This window comes from Eubalaena glacialis, chromosome 4 (genome assembly GCF_028564815.1).
Source record: "Eubalaena glacialis isolate mEubGla1 chromosome 4, mEubGla1.1.hap2.+ XY, whole genome shotgun sequence".
Lineage (NCBI taxonomy): Eukaryota > Metazoa > Chordata > Mammalia > Artiodactyla > Balaenidae > Eubalaena > Eubalaena glacialis.
Window position 1 is genome coordinate 40,155,376 of NC_083719.1, and position 22,563 is coordinate 40,177,938.

General features: G+C 36.5%; 1 long non-coding RNA gene across 1 annotated transcript in view; it reads right to left on the reverse strand.

Moving 5' to 3' along the window:
* Positions 1 to 22,563, reverse strand: part of LOC133090799 (uncharacterized) — a 303,518-nt gene that overhangs the window by 6,767 nt on the left and 274,188 nt on the right. The window lies entirely within an intron of this gene.

Consider the following 22,563-nt stretch of genomic DNA (forward strand, 5'->3'; position numbering starts at 1 on the left):
TAATGGAATAGTATGGTAAGTTGATAGACTACAATGCTTACATAACAGCTCTTATAACCTAATCCTGACTATCACAAACATGGAAATTTCACAATGATGGGAAAAAGCAAAGACCAGAGAATTGGACAAGACTTGACTTGGAAAAATATTAGTTGTGTTTGCATTGGCTAATAATGTAAATTTTCTGAGTCTCAATGTTTTCACCTGTACAAATTAAATATTAATGCCTACCTTATAGACATCAATTTTTGTAATAAGGACTAAAAATTATTGATGTGGTAAAGATGTCACAATTCCCCAGCCATCTCCATTTCTCCCCATTTTTCCCCATCCCTCCAAACCCCTCCCCTCATTGTCTACTAGACTAGACTAGTACTGACGTTAATAGCCTGGTTTTCCCTACGTGAACCTGGTCTGCCTTGTGACCTCAGGGTGAATCTGTCTTTATAGGACCGTAACAGGGAAGAGCCAAATCTGACTTACACATTGGATCTGTTTCTTTTACTTTAACCTTTGCTCTCGGCTGCTTCTGTTCACTAAAAGGATACTGTCTGTATGTAATGGCCTGCCTCGGGGAACCCTGCCCCTCTGCCTGAATGTTAAACCAAAGTGCTTTTGTTCAGGGAAGCATCCTGACCCCATCCACCTGTGGACAGCTGCAAGAAAGAAGAAATGAACACATTCCCTCCCTGAGGCTGGCCATTCCAGGGGACATTTGCAAAACTTACGGCCTCTTTACTTTACTTCCTCATCTCCTCTCCCTCTCTGTTCTATAAAAGAAACTGGCATCCAAATCCCGATAATATCGTTTTTTGGAGACATTAGTCTGCCATCTTCTCGGTCTGCCAGCTTTCCGAATAAGTCATGTTCTTTGCCTCAACACCTCAACTCCCGATTTACTGGCCTGTTGTGCAGCGAGCAGACAGAACTTGGACTCGGTAACAGGACTAGATACTAGACTTTGATGATGAAGACTTATTGAATGGACAAAGAAGGCCAGAACCCAGGAGGCAGAAGATGGGAGAAATAATTATGCAAAAATAAATAGTGACAATCTAAGTAAAGAGGGAGAGATAAAACAAGAGGAGGGAAAAAGAGTAAAGGCATTGTATTCCTGGGGAGTTGTAGCAAACTGATCTCCGGAGAACGTGGAAGAAGTGCGAAAAAATGGAGAGAGGAGAATAGAAAATGGGAAGGCATGACTAGAATTTACCATCCGGGTCCTCAAGATGTGTAATTAAAAAATGAAACTGCCTCTTTCATTTGGAGATAGTGGCAGGAGGAGGTGGCTGTTGAAATGTGGTTCTTTGATTACAACATTATCCTAAGTTTGAATCATATAGATCCACAGCAACAGTATTTATATATAATTTACACACAATCTATTACACCATGCTGTCAGTAAAGAGTGTTGTCTTTATTTTTCCTGCTATTCCAGATTCAGTATGAGTAAGAGGAATGCAAAATATAAAAGAGCTAAGTTCCACTGTCAAAGGCAACAAATATTTTTGTATTTCGCTCACTCCTTGTAAGAACAGTGGTGCAATACCACTGAAACCTCTTGTTGTCAATGCAAAATGACTTTAATGTCTTTGTATAAGGCAGACCTCCTACGTACCCAACAGTTCCTTCCTTTGAGTGCTGTGAAGAAGCAGCTGAATTAGGCCTTCAGTGAGAGTCACACTAAGTCTTTACAGACAGAGCATAACTTAAACAACTACTGTGTAGCATGTACTATATTAGGCACATTGTATTTCATCCCATGTATTTCTCGGAACACATGAGTTGGGAAATACTAGTCTTATGATCATCTCCACTTTACGATGCAGAAGATGAAACTTAGAAAAGTTAAATATTAATTAGAATAGAGGCTACTTAATTGTGATTCAGGATAAAACTCAAATTTACAGCAAGGATCTGTAGAGCAAACCAATACTGGGCTAGAAGCCAGGGCATATTCGAACAGATTAAGCCCAGTAGAAGTGGAGGATTAAATGAAAAGCAGGAGACAGAGTGAAGAAGTTCTGTATTCCCCCAGGCTTACCAGATCTGATTACTCCAGATGCCTACAGGCTGGTATAACTGGAGATCCCAGTATTTGTCTAGGATGGCTCAGTTTAGTCAAGAACCGGGCAGAATGAACCTGAAGTTTGACAATGTTAGTGTCAGCAGGTTGCTGGGTCCTGAGCAACCAAAGATGGACACTAGAACTTTATTTTCATCTGAACACCATGTCTTTTAAAGATGTTTTAACAGCAGAGTTTATCTCCCATGACTAAAGATTTTAAATATTTATGTCCTTAGAAGTTTGGTTCTTAATAATGTTTGTTGATCTTCCAAGCATTTTTGAAGATTGTATACTTCATTCTCGTGATGAAATAGTCAAGACTAAGTACAATGTTTCAGTGTGGTTTTATATTTCCTGTCTTCCTGTCACAGATAAACTTACATGTCTGGCAGCAATGTCAATATCATCTCACAGACAGGCATTAAACACAGGGGAGATGGTGAGCCATCACTTAGATTAAATTCCACAGGCTTTTTCCCCCCATTATAAATCTAAGCCATCTAACCTTAACAGCAGGTGCACCCTCTTTCAAGAGATACAGGATTTGGTGGATAGACTAGCCCTGCATGATATGCACAGCCTCTATTTTATGGCATCCCTTTACATAGTAAGGGCTGACTACAAATTACTTGGTATGGCCAAAAGTAGGAGAAAACACTCATCAAGCAGAAAGGAAAGTTTGCTTGTAGAAATTAAGCAGCTCTTGAATAAACAAGCAGTAATTGCTATAGTAACTTTGCAAATCACAGAAACAATAGGACTACAATTTTTTTTTAATATTTGAGAATGTCAGTTCATTGCTTCCTGTTTACTTGCAATTATTTGAAAATAACCTGGATAACTTTATAATCAAGGTATTTCCTCTTGGCTCCCTGGTATACATCAGACTGCCTGAGGAGAGGATTGACATCCTAAGGTGTCCAAAGCATAATCAGTCTTAAGAGCTGCTAATGTTAAAATCCTGACTAATGTTAATCAAAAAGTTAAAAAAAAAAAAAAAACCTTAGCTCGTTAAACACATACACTCACACACAGACACAGTTACACTCACACTAAGGTCACATTATTTTTTAAAACACAGCTGGTAAGTGATGCTGCCTAATTTAAAATTATTTTGGCCCATGTCCATTTTGCAAAACTGCATTTGTGTGTGTGCCTATGTCTGTGCATATGTGTCTGTTACAGTTAGTAGTCAATGTAGGCTGTTTGAAATTTTCTGAGTAATGTCCAGTTTTCTAATACTGTATAGTTAGCAAAAGTCAAAACATCAGAGGAACACATATACCCTTTAGGTAAGGACAGTTTAGTTAATGAAAAAATAAATAAATAAAACTTTCTTCACATTTATTATGTGCCAGAATTGATTGGGCTGATTTATTTTATGACTACAATCTCTGGAAATGTGTATAATTCTGCTGAATATTATATTAGTTATATACTTTATGTGTCTAGGTATTGGTGTGTTTAAGCACATATTCAATTATTAGGGAGATATATTCAATTGGATCAAAGTAGACAGACCTAACTTGCCTAAATGATAGGCCAGAGAAGGACTAAACCTGTATCCTGCTAGTATAACCCTTCTGTGGGCTCTGTGCACATTCGTCTTCGGCTATGCTCTGACACAACCAACCAGGACATCCCCCTGCCATATTCTGCACTGCCCTTTTCACTTGCCCCTGCCCCAGAAAATATTTTAAGCATATTTGTATCCCATTTCCTTTCATTTTGCTCAATACATAGTTAAGTGATCCATAAGTTTTAGTTGAATTAACAGGGGTAATGTTTAAAAAATATCAATTTGCTTCCCTTTCTTATTTTTCTAGATACTGTAGTCTACCTTAAGTATCCATTCACCTAGATAGAGATGAGACCATGTTACAGAAGAAATTGGGGAGATGGCTGAGAAAATATTCAGGGACCATCACTTGAAAAATAGGATTACACGGCACAATCATAGCTTTGCAATCTAGGTTACTGTTGAGATAGGACCTCTTGGTTCTTTCAGTTCTCTCCTACGGTGCCCTATCAATACTATGTTTTGAACGTTATGCTCATTGTGTTCTCCCTTCAGGTACAGTCTACCATTAAAGCTTAGAGGAGTCCAGAAAAAGGAGCCTAAGAGATGGGAAATAAAAATAAAAGATCCTTTGGTTGGATGCGGGGTGTTTTCCAAGGGAAATTTTGTGAAGAAGAGGTGAAGGAAGGGTTTAGCCTGAGAAGAGAAGGCCCTTTGAGTGAGTTGAGCTGAATACAGAGAGAAGAGGGTTCGTGTGCTACTAACTGCTTTGGGGCTCAGGGAGGGGTCCACTTTCAAGTGGCCCTGCCTCAACCAGAAGAGAGAGATGCGTCATGGACAGTTAGAGGGAGCTCTGGTCTAGAATATTTTAGAATCTCTCTTAGCTCGTATTTGACAAGAATGCTGAGTTGAAACCAGATGGCCTGACTGGCCCATCACAGAGGAACAAGTTGAGCCCCCGGAAAGGCTCTGGGTAGATCACTAGTTCAGGCCATGGGGTGGACTAAGTGGTAGGTGCTTAGGGAATGACATACCAGGAAAAATCAGGTTAGCCAAGAGCACTGGTCAGTGCCTACTGCAGGCACTGCCAAAAGAATGGACCCCAAGTTACATGAGCTTCAGTCTTCATGATCAGACACTGGTAAGATACTCTAGGAGGTACACCCATATGAGACAGGCTGCTGTTTTTCATTATTATTATTCCCATATTAGAGTAGAGGAAACCACGACTAGGTAACTTTTCCAAAGCATAAGCCTAATATGTAGCAGAGCTGAATTTAAAAGCAAGGCAGCTGGGCTCATGGATTAGTTTCATTTTAAATTAGTGTCTCAGCTGGGACAATTAGAATCTCAACTGGGAATTCCGGACTGCAAGCAATCCTACAACACTTAAGTTAGAGTTTCCACTCCCTGAGACAACTTCTTTTTTCTCAAAGGCTCTTCATCTCTACTGCGTTATCTAATGCTTTCTTTTCTCCTGAGTTAAGTCCACTGGCATGTCAACATTCTTTTATTCTCCACCTTAAAAACATACACACAAACAAAAAAAAGCAAAACAAAAAAACTGTCTCTTGACTCCTACATCCTCTCTATCCAATACTCAAATTATCTGCTTTCCTCTACAGTAAAACTTCTCAAATAAGTTGTCCATTTTTAAGACCTCAATGTTTGTGTCCCCCTAAAATGCATATGCTGAAGCCCTAACATCCAATGTGATGGTATTTGGAGATGGGGCTTTTGGGAGACTAGGGTTAGACGGAGTCCTCATCATGAGATTAGTGGCTTTATAAGAAGAGAGAAATATCTCTTTCTCCCTCCCTTTCGTTTGTTCTCTCCCTCTCTCTCTTTTCCTCTCTCCCTCCCTCCCTCTCTCTCTCTCTCCACCCACTGAGGGAAGGTCATGTGAGGACACAGAGATAAGGTGGCTGTCTGTAAGCCAGGAATAGAGGGCTTACCAAGTACCGAATCACAGGCACCTTCCCAGATTCCAAATTATGAGAAATAAATTTGTTGTTGTTGTTGTTTTTAAGCTACCCAGTCTATGGTATTATGTTATAGCATCCCAAGCAGACTAAGATCTCCATATTTACTCAATTCTATCCTCATCAGTACACACTAAAACAGTCCTTTCCAGGATCATCACTAGCATTCCTGTTGACAAATTTCAGGCACCCTTCTCTGTCTGTACCTTATTGGACTTCCTGCTGCATTTAACATATTTGTCCACACCCGTCTTTTTGACCTGCATGGTACTTCTCTTTTGAGATCTGTGGCACTACCTTTTCCTGTTTCTCCTCTTATACACTCACAGATTTCTCTCAGCCTTCTATTTTTTTTTTTTTAATTGAAGTCTAGTCGATTTACAATGCTGTGCTAGTTTCTGGTGTACAGCAAAGTGATTCAGTTATACATATATAAATATTCTTTTTAATATTTTTTCCATTATGGTTTATTACAGGATATTGAGTATAGTTCCCTGTACTGTACAATAGGACCTTGCTGCTTATCAATTTTATATATAGTAGTTTGTATCTACTAATCCCAAACTCCTAATTTATCCCTCCCCTACCCCCTTTCCCCATTGGTAACCATAAGTTTGTTTTTATGTCTATGAGTCTGTTTCTGTTTCATAAATAATTTCACTGTGTCATATTTTAGATTCCACATATAAGTGATATCATATGGTATTTGTCTTTCTCTTTCTGACTTCACTTAGTATGATAATCTCTAGGTCCATCCATGTTGCTGCAAATGGCACTTTTTTTTCTTTTTTTTTTTAGCCTTCTTTTCAAGCTCTTCCTCAAGGCTCATTTCTGACTCTCCTTTTCCAAGTATATACTTTTCTTAGGTTATCCTATCTAGTCCCATTATTTTAAATACCTATGTATATGCCAGTGATTCCAAAATGTATTTCTCTAGACTAGCCCTCTCCCTGAATGCCAATTTAGAATATTCAGTGGCCCACTAGTATATCCAACTGTCATAATGATATCTAATAGACATATTCCAGTGTTCAAAATGGAGCTCATTTATTTCATGGGGATTGAGGGGCTTCTATTGGCATGAGCAGAAATTATCATGTATCACTTTCCCTCAGGGGAGGAACTTCCACTGGTAACTTGGTTTTACCCCCTATGCTGATCACAATACTATGTTTTTTCACTGTCTCCATGGCCTCAGATACGCTATCCTTAATTCTAGGACTGCCTCACAGATAATATAAAGTTTTCTGCAGGCAGGCATATCATGGGAAAGTCATCAGGAAAATCCCATCATATGAAGGACTTTCAAGATGAATAAACAATGGAGACTGTGCTGTTTGGACTGTGCTGTTTGGATTTTTCATTTTGTTATCCCTAGTTCTCTGACCCTATTCTTGGCTTGAAAACTAAAAAAAGATGAATAGTTCCTCCTGCTAGTTTAACAAAATTCTGCCCCATTCCTGTCTCTTCAGAGACAGCCCCCCCCCCACACGCACGCACACACACATTTCTGCTCTTCTGTTCCAAGTTTTCCACTGCTCAGTTCTGGCAGATGCTCTCAGCACACCACCCCTCTCTTCTGGTTTCTCTCTTCCATGGCAATTGCTCAGCTTCAGATTTTCATCCATCTATCCCAAATGAGCAAGGCTCTTCCCAAAGACACCTATGCTCAAAATTCACTTGGTGGTCTTTTCTCAAGCAAATATTCATCCCTGGGTCTCTGGAGAACTCAATGTCATTCCTTCCTCAATAATGCTGGGGACAGCTCTTGGCACAATATCTGCTGAATTCTTCACCTAACTGCTTAGTGCTTCCCACAAATCTTAGAATAAGTCTCACAGCACAACCTATTCCAAAATTACACCAAAATATATCTCTTGTCTGGCTACCTTCTTCTGAGACAAGGGATCTGAGATATATGAGAAACACCTTGGTTTCTAAACCTGTGAAATATATGAGAACACCTCTGAGCTCAGGATGCTATATTAAATTTTGTTAATTTTACCTCTTACTTCTTTCACCTGTTTCTCTCCACCTCACTACCTTAGCCTAATTTACCCTTGGCTCAGACATTTATGTATCCATAGTCATTTATTCATTCATTCAACAAATATTTATTTAGTTCCTACTATTGTACAAAGCATGGTATGCTGGATGCAAGGAAGAAAATGGCACAGAGGCATGGCTTTTTCACCATGCAACTTATGTTCCAGCATCCCAGATGGGTACGTGGACAGGAATCAAAGAGTTGCAGAACTGAATGAATAATGACATATTCAGATACGTGCTTTGAAGAATGAGAACATTTAATGAGAGGACCTAGCCTCAACTGGGAGTGAGGGAAGACTTGCCAGAGATAGTCCTGATAGAGCTAAATGATGAATGATTAGGAGATAACTAGACAAAGAGCAAAAGGAAAAGTGTTCCAGGAAGAGAGACTGGGATATACTGCTTCCCCTAAAAAGGTGAACTAAAAGAAGCCCAGTGTGACTGAACATAGGTAAAGGACGTGTATGTGAAACACAGGACTGAAGACCTGGGCCAAACCAGGTATCAGGCCATGTAGGACCTGTAAGATTTTGATCTTTGTCCCAAGAGCAATAAACAATTATTGAAGACCTTTGGTCAAGGGGTGGAGGATGGGGGAATGGAGGGTGATGTGATCAGATTTGCATTATGAACCCACTCTAGCACATACTGGATAACGGATTGGAATGGGGTTAGAGTTAGTGTGGGAAGTCCAGTTAAGTGAAACATTGGTAAATTAGGCTAAGGTAGTGCAGTGGAGAGAAACAGGTGAAAGAAGTAAGAGGTAAAATTAACAAAATTTAATATAGCATCCTGAGCTCAGACGTGTTCTCATATATTTCACAGGTTCCTTTCCATTTCAAAATCAGATAGCCAGGAAACTTAGAAAACTTTGTTACCACACAGATCAAGAATCCTACTAGACAAAGTAATGTGAATTTCCAAGAAGCCACAATTATTCTCTAGAGAAGGGAGACAAAGTCTCCTCTAATAGTGTCCCTGGATTACGCCTATAATTTTCACTACAGAAAAGAAGAGCTTCTTCTTCATAATCAACACAGTCAGTTTTATCATCCAGCACTGAACCAAAAAAATAATTGATTTTTTTGCCAGTAGAAATATATACCTGAATATACCACTACAATCCTAGGACTGTAAGGGCAAGCACTTTTAAATTGCATAGCTCATTAAATGTTAGTTATGCCACCTTATCTGAAAGCATTAAATTTTACGAAAAACATACAAGGATTGTTTATCAGAAACCAGAGAATTGTGTTTCACTATGTGACCTAGGAATGACGATTTCCACTCCTCTTTGCAGTGGAACAACCCATCCATTTAAAGAAAACATAAAAAGTGCATGATATCTCTTGCAACATGCCAGTGACTAATATTTTCCCCTCACTTCTTTTTCACAGCAAGAAAACAAGAACAGCCTCCTTATACCATTCTCAAGTGGTTTTAAAAGCTCTTTAAGCTACTCAGCATATTAATGATTTGCTATTTATAAATTACACCCATTGAAAGGCCAAAATGACAATAGAACATTGAAACTTGTCTCTGTCAGAAACTTGCCTCTCCCACATCCAGAAAGAACAAAGACAAGGCACTCTCCAGTTGACATTAGTGTTGTCAGAAGTTGAGCTATGAGACCTTTAAGACCCTGAGTGATGATCTGGCTATTTTTTTTTTCAATAGAAAATCTTGTCTGAGTTCATAAATTAAGAAAGAATTTAACTAAAATGTAACTGTTCCAACAGATAATAAAAATGCGGGGGGGGGGGGTCATTGTCCTTCTTCTATGCCCTTTTCCTTTGTTTATTTTAATTATTAGGTATTTCAATTTATTATGATTCAATCCACATATCAATGCCATAAAGCCACGTAACCTAACAAAAAAAGATTCAGTGGGCAAATTTCAGTCTGTTTTGCCAGAAGCTTAGAGAAGCTAAGAAAATAAAATGCATGTTTATAGCACATTACTCACCCATATTTATAGATCTTCACATTAAATGTTAATTTGTATTTCGAAATAGCTTTAGAAAGTATATGAAATAGCTGACAGTTTTTGTTTGGCTGTTTTCCCATCAGAATATAATCACTTAAAGAACAGTCCTGCATGCTGCTGTCACAGAAATGGCAGCAGAGGGGAACAAGTGGCATTTGCGCAAATGAGTACATATTCATCTACTTATTTTAAAAGGCAGAATACAAGCTCGTATTCTGAAGAACTCGTTGCTGATTGTTGTTTACATAATCTGTAAATCTGGATTATGACAAGTAGGATCAATTATAAAACTTAGAATTGTAAAGGTGTCATTTACCACTTAAATAATAAGTACTATGGTTGACTGAAAACACTTACATTGATAGTTGGAAAAAAGCAGAGATATGGAATTAGTCACTGGTATGCTAAAGAGCGGGAGTCTTTATCCAGCAGTTCTCAGTCTGCTGGGTTGGATCATGATGCTGTGGATGTTAGAAAAGGGGCTTCTAGATGGAGGGCGCGACTTCCTCAACTACTCTGAACTCAAAGTGACCTCTCTTCTCCAACATTCTCTCTAGAGAATTTATAAACTACAATATATTCCACAAGTTAACAGACTACATATTACTATATCATTGTTCTTTGATTCATTCACATTCATAATAACAAAAGATAGGAATTCGTTAACCTTTCACTGTCTGTGGCTCTTCTGTGTTGGGTGCTTTATAGGCTTGCGTGTGACTAGGAGATAGGTCCTAAGGGAATATGCTCTTTTAGGATTAGGATGCTATGAAGATGGGGCAGAGCTGGAAGAGTACAGGCTGACAGAACCCAATGATCCCATGCACCACTAATCTGCGGCGTAAGAAGCTATGTGAGCTGCGATCGGAAATGAAGGTCAGGTTACACACTCTCCCACACAGGCAGGGAATCAGAGAAAAGCATTCGTTCTTGAAATGCCAGTTCTCAGCTGTTTGCTCCAGCAGATGGGAGAGGGACCTCCTGGTGACAGCCAAGTCCTCCAGCATGTTCCAGAGAGGGAAAGGGAGTTTGAGAACAACTCAGGATGCCTCAGGCTGTACCAGGCAGGCTTAAGGAGTGGCCTGCTGATGTCTACAGATCCTTCCTCTGCTAAATGCTGAGAAAGAACTCAAAACCTTCAAGAAGTCAATTGCTCACAAACTAAAAGAGAAGAGCAGTCCAATTCTATGACGCTAGTGAGAAAGAATTCTCCCGTGATCATGGAAGCAAGATCACCACAGTAGGAGGTGGTCCATTAAGGGCTTGCAGTTGAGTCCACACAACAGAAATGACAGTCTCAAGAGCTGGCGATAGATATTAGATGCTCTTTTTAATTTATTCTCTAGGCTGTGTATCCATGAAAAAGGCTTTTTGGAAACACAGATAACGAGGGAAGGTAAGAATGTAAGAAAATCTTATTACAGGAGTTAGTCTCAGCTGTTTCTATGTGTTTGTTCTACCTTATCCCAGTAGGGGTCTGCTTTTCTCCCATGCTTCCATATATACCTTCAGCTGGCTTATGGTTTGATTTCCATGGTAGCAGCTCCAGGACAAATGCTCCCAGACTTAAAAGCTCAACACTTCACCCTGATCTCAAGAACAGTTAGCCAAAAATTAACATAGCAATTAGAATATTTGGGCTGATAGAAAGCAGGGGAAAGAACACCTCCACTTAAGTGAACAGAAAAATTATAATCAGGATTCCCAATTGAATTATGAAGAAATGGCCTGTTGTAAATGAGTTACATCCAATTTGCTGACTGCACTTTAATGGCAAAGTCAAAAATATCGGAGTGATATTTTTAATATTTCAAATAGTAATTTATAGGTATGATGTTCTCCATATCACCCAAGCACAATGGAAATTTTAGTTTGTATTGATGTGTACTGGCGTAGAGTGACAGGTTCGAATGAGAACTTCGGGTTTAAACACCAAATTATTTCATACAACCTAATTTTAAGGTGAAATAGTGTCATTATGGTTAGGGCCCAAGCTCCAGAAGCAGTATTTTGCCTGTATAGCATTGTGCAAATGACTTAATCATTCTTAGTATCCTCCCTGGTAAAATGAGGAGGGCGGCGATTGTACCCAACTTACAGAGTGCTATAGGGATTCAATGGCACCAGGTAACCAACCACTCAGGACCTGCTAGCTGTTGTTATGTTAACTCCTGCTATGCTTTTTTTCAGCATGTAAATTTAAGCTAGTCACTTAAGGATTTAGAAGCCTCATTTCATCAATTCAGCTTAGGTTTTCCTCTCTCTTTTCCATAGGCTTCAGAGAACCATCTCTATTTTAAATATTTTATAGGCTTCATACTCTAAATAAAATATATAAAATGCAAGCAATTTTATAAGAATCAAAGGAAGTTCATTATTACTCATTTCACATTAATTCAGACCAATGATTTTACTAAATAATCAATTGTGACAAACAGAGGAAAGAGAATCATTTCTTAGTGCTTTTATAACTACCCAAATAGTCAATTTGACTGATCTGAAAAATAAAGAATACTTGGATCTTTTTCACTAGAGCTTATTTTTCACCATATATACTAATTTAAACTCTTTTATTGCATTGGTTATATCATAGTTTCGCTATGTTTTATTACAATCTGATTTATACTTTAGACTTCTCTGTCCAAAAGAGTAGCCACTGTGTATCTGGCTATTCAGTATTTGAAATGCATCTAATCTGAACCGAGAAGTGCCAGAAGTATAAAATATACACTGAGTGAAGATTTAGTATTTTCAAAAAATGTAAAATATCTCAATATTTTATATGGAATACACATAGAAATGATAATATTTTGCATGTAGTAAGCTAAATAAAACATGTTGTTGAAACTAATTTTACCTGTTGGCGTCTACTTCTTTTTTTTTTTTTTTAATGTGGCTTCAAGAAGATTTAAAATTACATATGTGGCTTGCACTTGTGGTTTGCATAATATACATACTGGGTAGTACTGACTTAGAATTTCTTTTGTTGCTTGATTAATTAATATACTTGATAATTCCCAGGTAAAGAAAATAATATTTAAAATCTTTTAGAATGTTGTTAATCAGTGTTTCTTTATTCAACATCCATTCCTTGGATACTGATTCTAAGATGGCCCTCTCTTAGGTGCTGGAGCAATAAGCAAGTGGGAGTTTTGCCCAGACTTGTTTTGTAGTTAATTCCAAATCCTAAACATGAGCTCAAAATGTAAATCCACCTCTGATTCACTTTCTAACACAAGATACTAAAATAAAGTCTATATGGTGAATTAGAGGATGATAACTCACATAAGACTGGGGGTGAAAACACTCAGTAGTATATACCACCTGCAACCTGAAATCAATGAGTCAGGAGTGATCCTCCAAAATGCAGCAAATCAGGAAGTTCACCCAAAGTTAATTTTGATTATAAGAGTATATGACTAAGTTTTTTTTTTGGAAGTATAATTGACATACATTATATTATTTTCAGGTATAAAACATAATGGTTTGATATTTGTATATACTGCAAAATGATCACAATAAGTCTAGTTAACATCTGTCACCATATACAGTTACAAATATTTTTTGTGATGAGAACTTTTAAGATTTACTCTCTTAGCAATTTTCAAATACACAATACAGTATTATTAACTAGAGTTGCCATGCTGTATATTACATCTCCATGACTTATGTATTTATAACTAGATTTGTACCTTTTGACCCCCTTCACCCATTTCACCAACCCTCCACTCTCTGCCTCTGGCAACCACCAATCTGTTCTCTGTATCTATGAGTTTGTTTTTGTTTTTGTTTTCAGATTCCACATATAAGTGAGATCATACTCTATTTGTCTTTCTCTGACTTATTTCTCTTAGCATAATGCCCTGAAGTTTTATCCGTGTTGTCGCAAATGGCAAAATTTTATTATTTTTTATAGCTGAATAATATTCCTAAGTTTTAAATAGGGGGGAAAGTCTATAGATTAATAACAGTATGGACGTGCTTTCGTCAATGTCTTTTTTAATTTATTTTGATTTTTAACTTACTCTACTTACTTATATCTTTCTCAGCACCTTCAGAACTTGTGGTAGATAGAAGAAATTTGCATTTTTAACAAAAAAACTGTAAAATATGTATATTATATATATGTATAATTACATTTTAACTATATATGTATCTTTATACAGTTTTTTAATTCTAAATAAATGCAAAACATTTTATAAGAATTAAAAGTTTATTATTAGTTATTTCAACACTAATTCAGACAAAAGACTATAATAAATAATCAACGGTGACAGAGAAAAAAGAATATGATTTTTTTTAGAGTGTTTCCATTATTTTACACTGAAAATATTGGTTTCTAGTTACATTTACATACTTTATATAGTCTTTATTCTATATTTTACTTATAATAGTTTTAAATCAACATACTAACAATAAGACAACCTAAATGAAGCTTAAGAAAGGGCTTTTTTTGTCTTTTTTTTTTTTTTTTTCTGGTCGTGCCACGCAGCTTGGGGGATCTTAGTTCCCCAACCAGGGATCCAACCTGTGCCCCTGCAGTGGAAGTGTGGAATCCTAAACACTGGACCACCAGGGAATTCCCTAAGAAAGGGTTTTTAATTTTTGTTTTTGGCTCTATTTGTCCTTATAGCTCACTAGAGTGTAAAGTTTCATATTGAGCATTTAAAATAGTTTGAAGTAATTCTTTTACTTTGTGGTTTTGACAACTTGGTATACAATTAAGTTCATTTATTTAAGCTGGCTTTCAATTTTTAAAGATTGCTTTTATTTTTTGTCTTTAATTTTATAAAATTACATAAAACATAAAAGATTCCAAAAGAAAAAAATAACAAGCTGTGTACACAGAGGTCTTTATTCATCTGCCCTGTATCCCTCTCTCCCTCCTATAAGCAATAATTTTTATTACATTTTAATGTATTCTTTCATTGTTCTATTTTGAAAATGAAAGCAATGAAATGCCTATCAATATTAATATTTCTCTCCTTCCTTAGTCATATATTTTATCTTAACTTTTATTTTTTCATCTAAAGTCCATCCTCAAGATCATTCCACATTAGTACTTGGATATATTCCTTGGTCCTTTTTACAGTTTCACATATTTTATGTTGTGGATTTACCTTAATATGTACAACCAGTGCTTTACATATGGATGTCTGATCATTTTCAGTCTTTTGCTAAAATGTTACACTATATAGCCTTAAGCATATTCTTTTGAACATATACATAACCACAAAGAATATCACTTCACATTACATATTACATATTTTTAAGCTCAAATATGTATGCAGTTAGGTTAATAAAGTGCTATTGCCTCTTGCCCATAGCTAATATTTGGAAGTAAAATCGTCTGAGAGAATACTTTCTAACCTGCCATGAACCCGAAGCACTGAGGAGGAAGTTGGAACACACTGGAAGCGAAGCAAATCAAATCAAATCAAGTGGAGAAAATGGAAATTCAGCAAGTCCATATCGGATGTCTTTTCAATAAAAAATGGTCAATTATGAAGAGTAGGTTTTGTTTGTTTTGGCTTGGTTTTTTATTTGAAAGAAGTAGGAAAGAGTTTGGAGCAGGTTCTTTGGAGAATTTGATTGGGAGGTAGTTTATAGGTAAATTTAACATTCATCTCAAATAGAGAGCCTAGCTGAAACCAAAACCATAAATTTATGCTTCAATAAGTCATCCTAATTCCCCCATTTCTCAGTGTTCTGAAACACCAAAGAATAGATGAGGTGGCATATCTAGAGCTGTGTGAAGAAGAAGGTAGATGTGTTGTCCTGACAAAAACACCAGGGAATCATGGGGGCTTGAAACACATGATTGAGTGGTTGATCACAGAACAAACTGAGTAGAAATGAAGTGGACCATAAGGGGGTTGGTGGGTAGTACAAATCAAGAGATTCAGTGCCTCCATGAAAGAAAACAGGAAAATACTACTCCATGATTAAATGTACCTGTGAAATTAAAAGGACATTTTTCTCATCAAACGAAAACTACTGTAAACGATCAATTTTACTTCTAAAGAAATTAGCAAAAGACTTACTACATGTCCAGATGGGAATGCTGGACACAGGTTTATCATTGTTGTATAGGCACATATGTGTTTTGTCATAAGAAATTTATCATGACATTTAAAAGTCTGACATAGTTTCAAATTATGCACAGCTATATTCAGAGGTTAATCACTGTCCAATAAGATATGATGCTCCACTGCTCCATATAGAGCTCTCCTCAGTTCAAGAGTTGTGTTTGGACTCAAGCCCACTTCCCAGTTCATCTTTCTATATTTAATATTTAATACCCGTCATGACACATTTCCTTATTTTCCTTTTTCCAGCCATCATCAGACTCTTTGACTATGATGATACTTCTTTGGCTAATCAAAGTTTCACATTATTGCATATCCCAGGATTCAAATTATTCTCTTCCTTTTAATTATAATATTCATGACACAAACAAAAAAGTGGTGGTTTTCTACTCTTCCACAACTTATCTCTCTTTTCCTCCTTGTCAAAATATAAGAATTTGTGCGGTAATATTAACTCCGTAAAGACAGAAACTCTTTCTTAATCCATGCTTCCTAAATTTCTACCCCAACTCCAGCACTTAATCCAGAGTCAGATTCCTACATGCATTAACTATGTAGTAATGCATGTGGAAAGAATGAAATAATACATAATACTGCTTATAACAAGGAGGTAAAAGACATATGCTGAGAACTATAAAACTTAATAAAGGAAATTAAATACGATTCACAGAAATGGAAAGATATCCCATGCTCTTGGACTGGAGGAATTAATATTGTTAAAATTGTCATACTACCCAAAGCAATCTACAGATTTAATGTGATCCCTATCAAATTACCCATAACATTTTTCACAGAACTAGAACAAATAATCCTAAATTTTATATGGAACCATAAAAGACCCAGAATTGCCAAAGCAATCCCAAGGAAAAAGAACAAAGCTGGAGGCATAACCCTCCCAGATTTCAGACAATACTACAAAGCTACAGTAATCAAAACAACATGGTATTGGCACAAAAACAGACATATGGATCAATGGAACAGAATAGAGAACCCAGAAATAAACCCACATACCTACGGTCCATTAAACTTCAACAAAGGAGGCAAGAATATACAATAGAGAAAGGACAGTCTCTTCAGCAAGTGGTGTTGGGAAAGTTGGACAGCCTCATGTAAATCAATAAAGTTAGAACACACCCTCACAGCGTACACAAAAATAAACTCAAAATGGCTTAAAGACTTAAATATAAGACATGACACCATAAAATCCTAGAAGAGAACATAGGCAAAACATTCTCTAACGTAAATCATACCAACGTTTTCTTAGGTCAGTCTCCCAAGTCAATAGAAATAAAAGCAAAAATAAACAAATGGGACTTAACCAAACTGATAAGCTTTTGTACAGCAAAGGAAACCATAAACAAAATGAAAAGACAACTGACAGAATGGGAGAAAGTATTTTCAAACCAGGCGACCTACAAGGGCTTTATTTCTAAAATATACAAACAGCACATACAAATCAATAACAAAAAAACAAACAACCCAATCAGAACACAGACAGAAGAACTAAATAGACATTTCTCTAAAGAAGACATACAGATGAGCACATGAAAAGATGCTCAGCATTGTTAATTATTAGAGAAGTACAAATTGAAACTACAATGAGGTAACACCTCACACCGGTGGGTAGCCATCATTAAAAAGTCTACAAATAACAGATGCTGGAGGGTGTGGAGAAAAGGGGACCCTCCTACACTGTTGGTTGGAATGTAAATTTGTGCAGCCACTATGGAAAACAGTATGGAGGTTCTTTAAAAAACTAAAAATAGAGTTGCCATATGATCCAGCTATCCAACTCCTAGGCATATACCCAGACAAAACTCTAATTCGAAAAGATACATGCACCCCAATGTTCATAGCAGCATTATTCACAATAGCCAAGACATGGAAGCAACCTAAATGTCCATCAACAGATGAATGGATAAAGATATGGTACATCCTACAATGGAATACTACTCAGACATAAAAAAGAATGAAATGATGCCATTTGCAGCAACATGGGTGGACCTAGAGATTATCATACTAAGGGAAGTAAGTCAGAAAGAGAAAGACAAATACCATATGATACCACTTATATGTGGAATCTAAAATATGACACAAATGAACTTATCTATGAAACAGAAACAGACTCACAGACATAGAAAACAAACTAATGGTTACCAAAGGGGGAAGGTGGAAGGGAGGGATAAATTAGGAGTTTGGGATTAGCAGATACAAACTACTATATATAAAATAGATAAACAACAAGATCCTACTTGTAGGATGTATAGCACAGGGAACTATATTTAATATCCTGTAATAAACCATAATGGAAAATAAAAGAAAATAAAATTGGAATAATAAAAAAATAAAAAGCAAGTCTTTTAATCTTTGCTTGAAGGCCATGAAGAAGCGATAAAATTCAACATAATAAATTAAAGAATTTTTTGCTTTTGCTTTTGTTTTGACAACATGGAAGTTTCTCTTCTCACTGCCCAGAAGTTACCAGTTCAAAAGGAGTAAGACAACTCCATAGTTATCATGGACCCAGATTATTTCTATATTGCTGCTGTGCCCTCTTCAATTTATAGTTTAAATCTTATGGTTTAAAATGGCTGCTTGAGCTCCAGGTAACATGTCCACATTCCAGCCAACAAAGAGAAAGAAAAAAAGAGAGCATGTGCCCCCTTTAAAGGCTATATGACTTATATTCCATTGACCAGAATTTAGCCACATCTAATCATAAAGAAAGCTTGAAAATGAGTCTTTTTTTTTTCCAGTTGACCATGTTCCTGGTCTAAAATCTGGAGATTTATGGACAATAAAACAGAAGAGACTAAACATCAGGGGACAAATAACTGTTTCTGCCACACCTTCACAGAGGCTCAGACTATTACCAGAGAATCCAGAATTTAACATTTTTCTTCCAGTTCATGGATTAAGATGATTAGCAGGAAGAATACAGATTGGGGAATGAAAATAGCTGGTTCAAATACCTCGTTTAGGGACTTCCCTGGTGGTCCAGTGGTTAAGACTATGTACTTCCAGTACAAGGAGCGCGGGGGGTTTGATCCCTGGTTGGGGAACTAGGATTCCACATCCTGTGCAGCACGGCCATAAAAATATTAAAAATAAAAAAAAAAAACAAAAACAAAAAAAACAGGGCTTCTCTGGTGGCACAGTGGTTAAGAATCCTCCTGCCAATGCAGGAGACACAGGTTCGAGCCCTGGTCCGGGAAGATCCCACATGCCGTGGAGCAACTAAGCCCGTGAGCCACAACTACTGAGCCTGTGCTCTAGAGCCCGTGAGCCACAGCTACTGAGCCTGTGTGCCACAACTACTGAAGCCCACGCGCCTAGAACCCGTGCTCCCAACAAGAGAAGCCACCACAATGAGAAGCCTGTGCACCACAACGAAGAGTAGCCCCCGCTCGCCGCAACCAGAGAAAAGCCTGCATGCAGCAACGAAGACCCAATGCAGCCAAAAATAAAATAAATAAAATAAAATAAATACATTTATTTAAAAAAAAAAAAGAGTATTTAAAAAAAAAAAAAAACTCCTTTACCATAGAGGGAACTTAACAATTAATACTCTTTCTAAGCAACTTGTCTGTAGAGAGGAAGACTAATAATACTAAATGTTGAGTAATATTGTTTGTATCAAATGAAACAATGACTGCACATCACTTTTCAGAAATAGAAAAGCCATGTTTAAAAAATGGCATTATTAATACTAGTATCATTAACTAACAACCGCTTATTTAAGTGATGAACAAAACATGGTAAGAATAAATTAAAATGTCAACATTATGAATAAACCTCTACGCAAATACATAGTGGATAATGCAGGTAACACATTTCTGACATTTTTTCTCAGGGTACCCAGAATTTCATCTTTTATCATAAGCACCAATGAACAAACTTTCCCAAAAACATTGACCAGAGGGCTACCTACAGAATTTACTTTTTCAGCTGATTAAAGTTGCTGTTTGTCGTTTTTGATTAAGGCAATGATATGTTCATTCTAGATCCTTATAGAACAGGTTTGAGCTTCCAAGTCTCTTGCTTATGTGTCTGCCATTTAATACCTAATTCCATCAAAAAATTTTAGCCCATTCAAGTGTTAACCTTATTTTTCAAATGAGTAAACTAGAGCTGGGAGAGGCTAGTCAACTGTGTCAAATTCACAGAGATATTAAAATCATGGTTCAATGCTCTTTTAAACCATACTGAATACAAGAGTTTAGAATACTGCTTATATAAAAACTAGTACAAAACTAATGCAAAGAGTACATATATGTCTATCTACTGATATTGTTCAAATGTCATGGTAAATTGTAGATCTGTTGATTCTAGAAGGAAGTACATAAAATTTGGGAAAGAGATTATGTTTTGTCTATGATAATGTATATTATGTGTGATTATAAACAATAAATGTAATTAAAAACTCCATTACATGAATAGATGGGAAAATACAAAAATGATGCGAAATGAATATATTGGGAAACAGAAGACAAAATAGCTCAGTAGATGACTAATAGTTCATGCAACCTTTTGTTATGGGTAATTAGTTCAGTTTAGTTTATTGAATCAATAATTAGTGGCATGTAAATAAGCAACTATGAAAATGTTTAGCAAATGAAACCTCCCTTAAACAATTTCTCATTTATCATAATGTAAACTTCATAGGCAAGAAGAAATATAATCATGAACATAATCACTATCCCATTAGCCTAGAGGTTTAAAAAAAAAAATTGTGAGACCAAGAGAACACAGTACATGCAAATAGATGCAATCTTTGCCTAGATCCTGGTTTTTCTTTCTATTACTTTTAGTTCAATTGCTTATGCACCTGCTTGTTTTTTTTCCCCAAAGTTGGTAATGTCTCATTGTATTTTTAAATTTTTTTAATTTTTATACAATTCTTAGAGATTACTTTCCATTTACAGTTATTACAAAATATTGGCTGTATTCCCTGTGTTGTACAATACATCCTTGAGCCCATCTTACACCCAATAGTTTGTACCTCCCACTACCCCACCCCTATTTGCCCCTCCCCTCTCTCTCCACACTGGTAACCGCTCATTTGTTCTCTATATCTGTGAGTCTGCTTTTATGTTATATTCACTAGTTTGATATAACAGTTGCTTGTTTTTAAGGAAACCTAGATTCCAGCTCTCTAGCAGGTAATATTTATAACCCTAATGTACTTTGGTTACCAAACCCTCCTCTATTCCATTTCCTACATAATCATCAAGATGAGCTTTCTAAAATAAAAATCTAATAACATATTTTTTATACTTTGAAATTTTTCAACATGAACTCATAATTTTCACAATTAAATCCAAACACATTATCATAGTGTTTATTACATTTGTACTCTGGTCCCTGCTTATGATTCTAGGTTTATCTCTTACTCTCCTTCTCCTATCCCATATATTTATTTTATTTCCTTCATTCATTCAACAAATTGTATATCAGGTGCCTGATGACAGACAGTGTTTCATGCATTTGAGACACATAAATGAACATAGATACCTGTCCTCGTGGAGTTTATATTCTCTTCCCTAACCCTAAGTCCCTGAAAGATTCAGATAATTGAAAATGGGGATAATAATGGCAGTGCCTTCATACGTGTACCACCATATCTGACAAGTACTCTCTCACATACCATTTCATTTGATCATCACTTGAACCCTCTGCTACACACTTTTCAAACTTTGGACCTTTGAATATGTTATCTCCTATGTCTAAAACGGGTTTACTTCTCCCACTTCTCTCCACATTTTTCCTAGCAAACTCTTAGGGTCCTTTAAGACTCAGCTCAATCATAACTTCATTCAGTCAGGACTGCTTGATTGACCCCAAACCCTTCTCTTCAAGATTGGCTGGGGTATTTCTCTCCCATATGCTGCTATGACATAAATCTAACATTACATGTTTTATAAGATAATTTTGGATATTAACTTTTATTTATATATGATTTGCTATGATTTGGTTTTGGTGACCTACAAATTGTTCAATTATATAAAAAAATAGTAAATATAAATCTTTTTTGCTTTTTAGATCAAGAACGTAACTTTACCAGAAAAGAAAATTTCTTTCAATGTGTGCCAAACAAAGCTATGCTCTTTTTGTTAATGTGCTTGTGTTGTTACAAAAATTGCTAAGAGATTTGTTTTGAATGTTTAAATTTCCTCAAAGGTGCATCTGAGGTTATGCACTGCTGACTAATGACTCAAATGATACTTAAGGAAGTGTATGTATATGTTTTAAGTATATGTTTGTATGTCTAGTGATTTTTTTGAATAACAAGTTCATATGTGACATAAACAATCATCAGACCTGATCTTAGAATGGAAAAGAGGAGCTTCATATGTTTGGCACAAGATTATATATGGATAAAGAGCATATTTATTAAATATTGAATCATAATCATAGACATGGGACAAATGAGTCACCATAACAGATTTTGGGGGGAAAATCTCTGGGACTTTGAGAATGAGTAAATAAATTTCCATCTTAAATATTAACACAATAAATTGATATAAAGTACAAGTCACCTAATGGTGAGGACATCCAAAACAGAAGCAGATTTTCTACGAATTCTAGAGTGATTGTGTTACATTGATGCTACAGACTGAATGCTTGTGTCCCTCCAAAATTCATATGTTGAAACCTCATCCCCAATATGATGGAATTTGGAGGTGGGACCTTTGGGAGGTGATTAGGTCATGAGGGTGGAGTCCTCATGAATGGGATTAGTGCCTTTATAGAAGAGACATCCAGAGAGCTCCTTTGTCCCCTTCTGCTATGTGAGGACACAGTGAAAAGATGTCTGCCTATGAATCAGGAAGTGGGTTCTCGCCAGACCCCACCAAATCTGCCAGTGC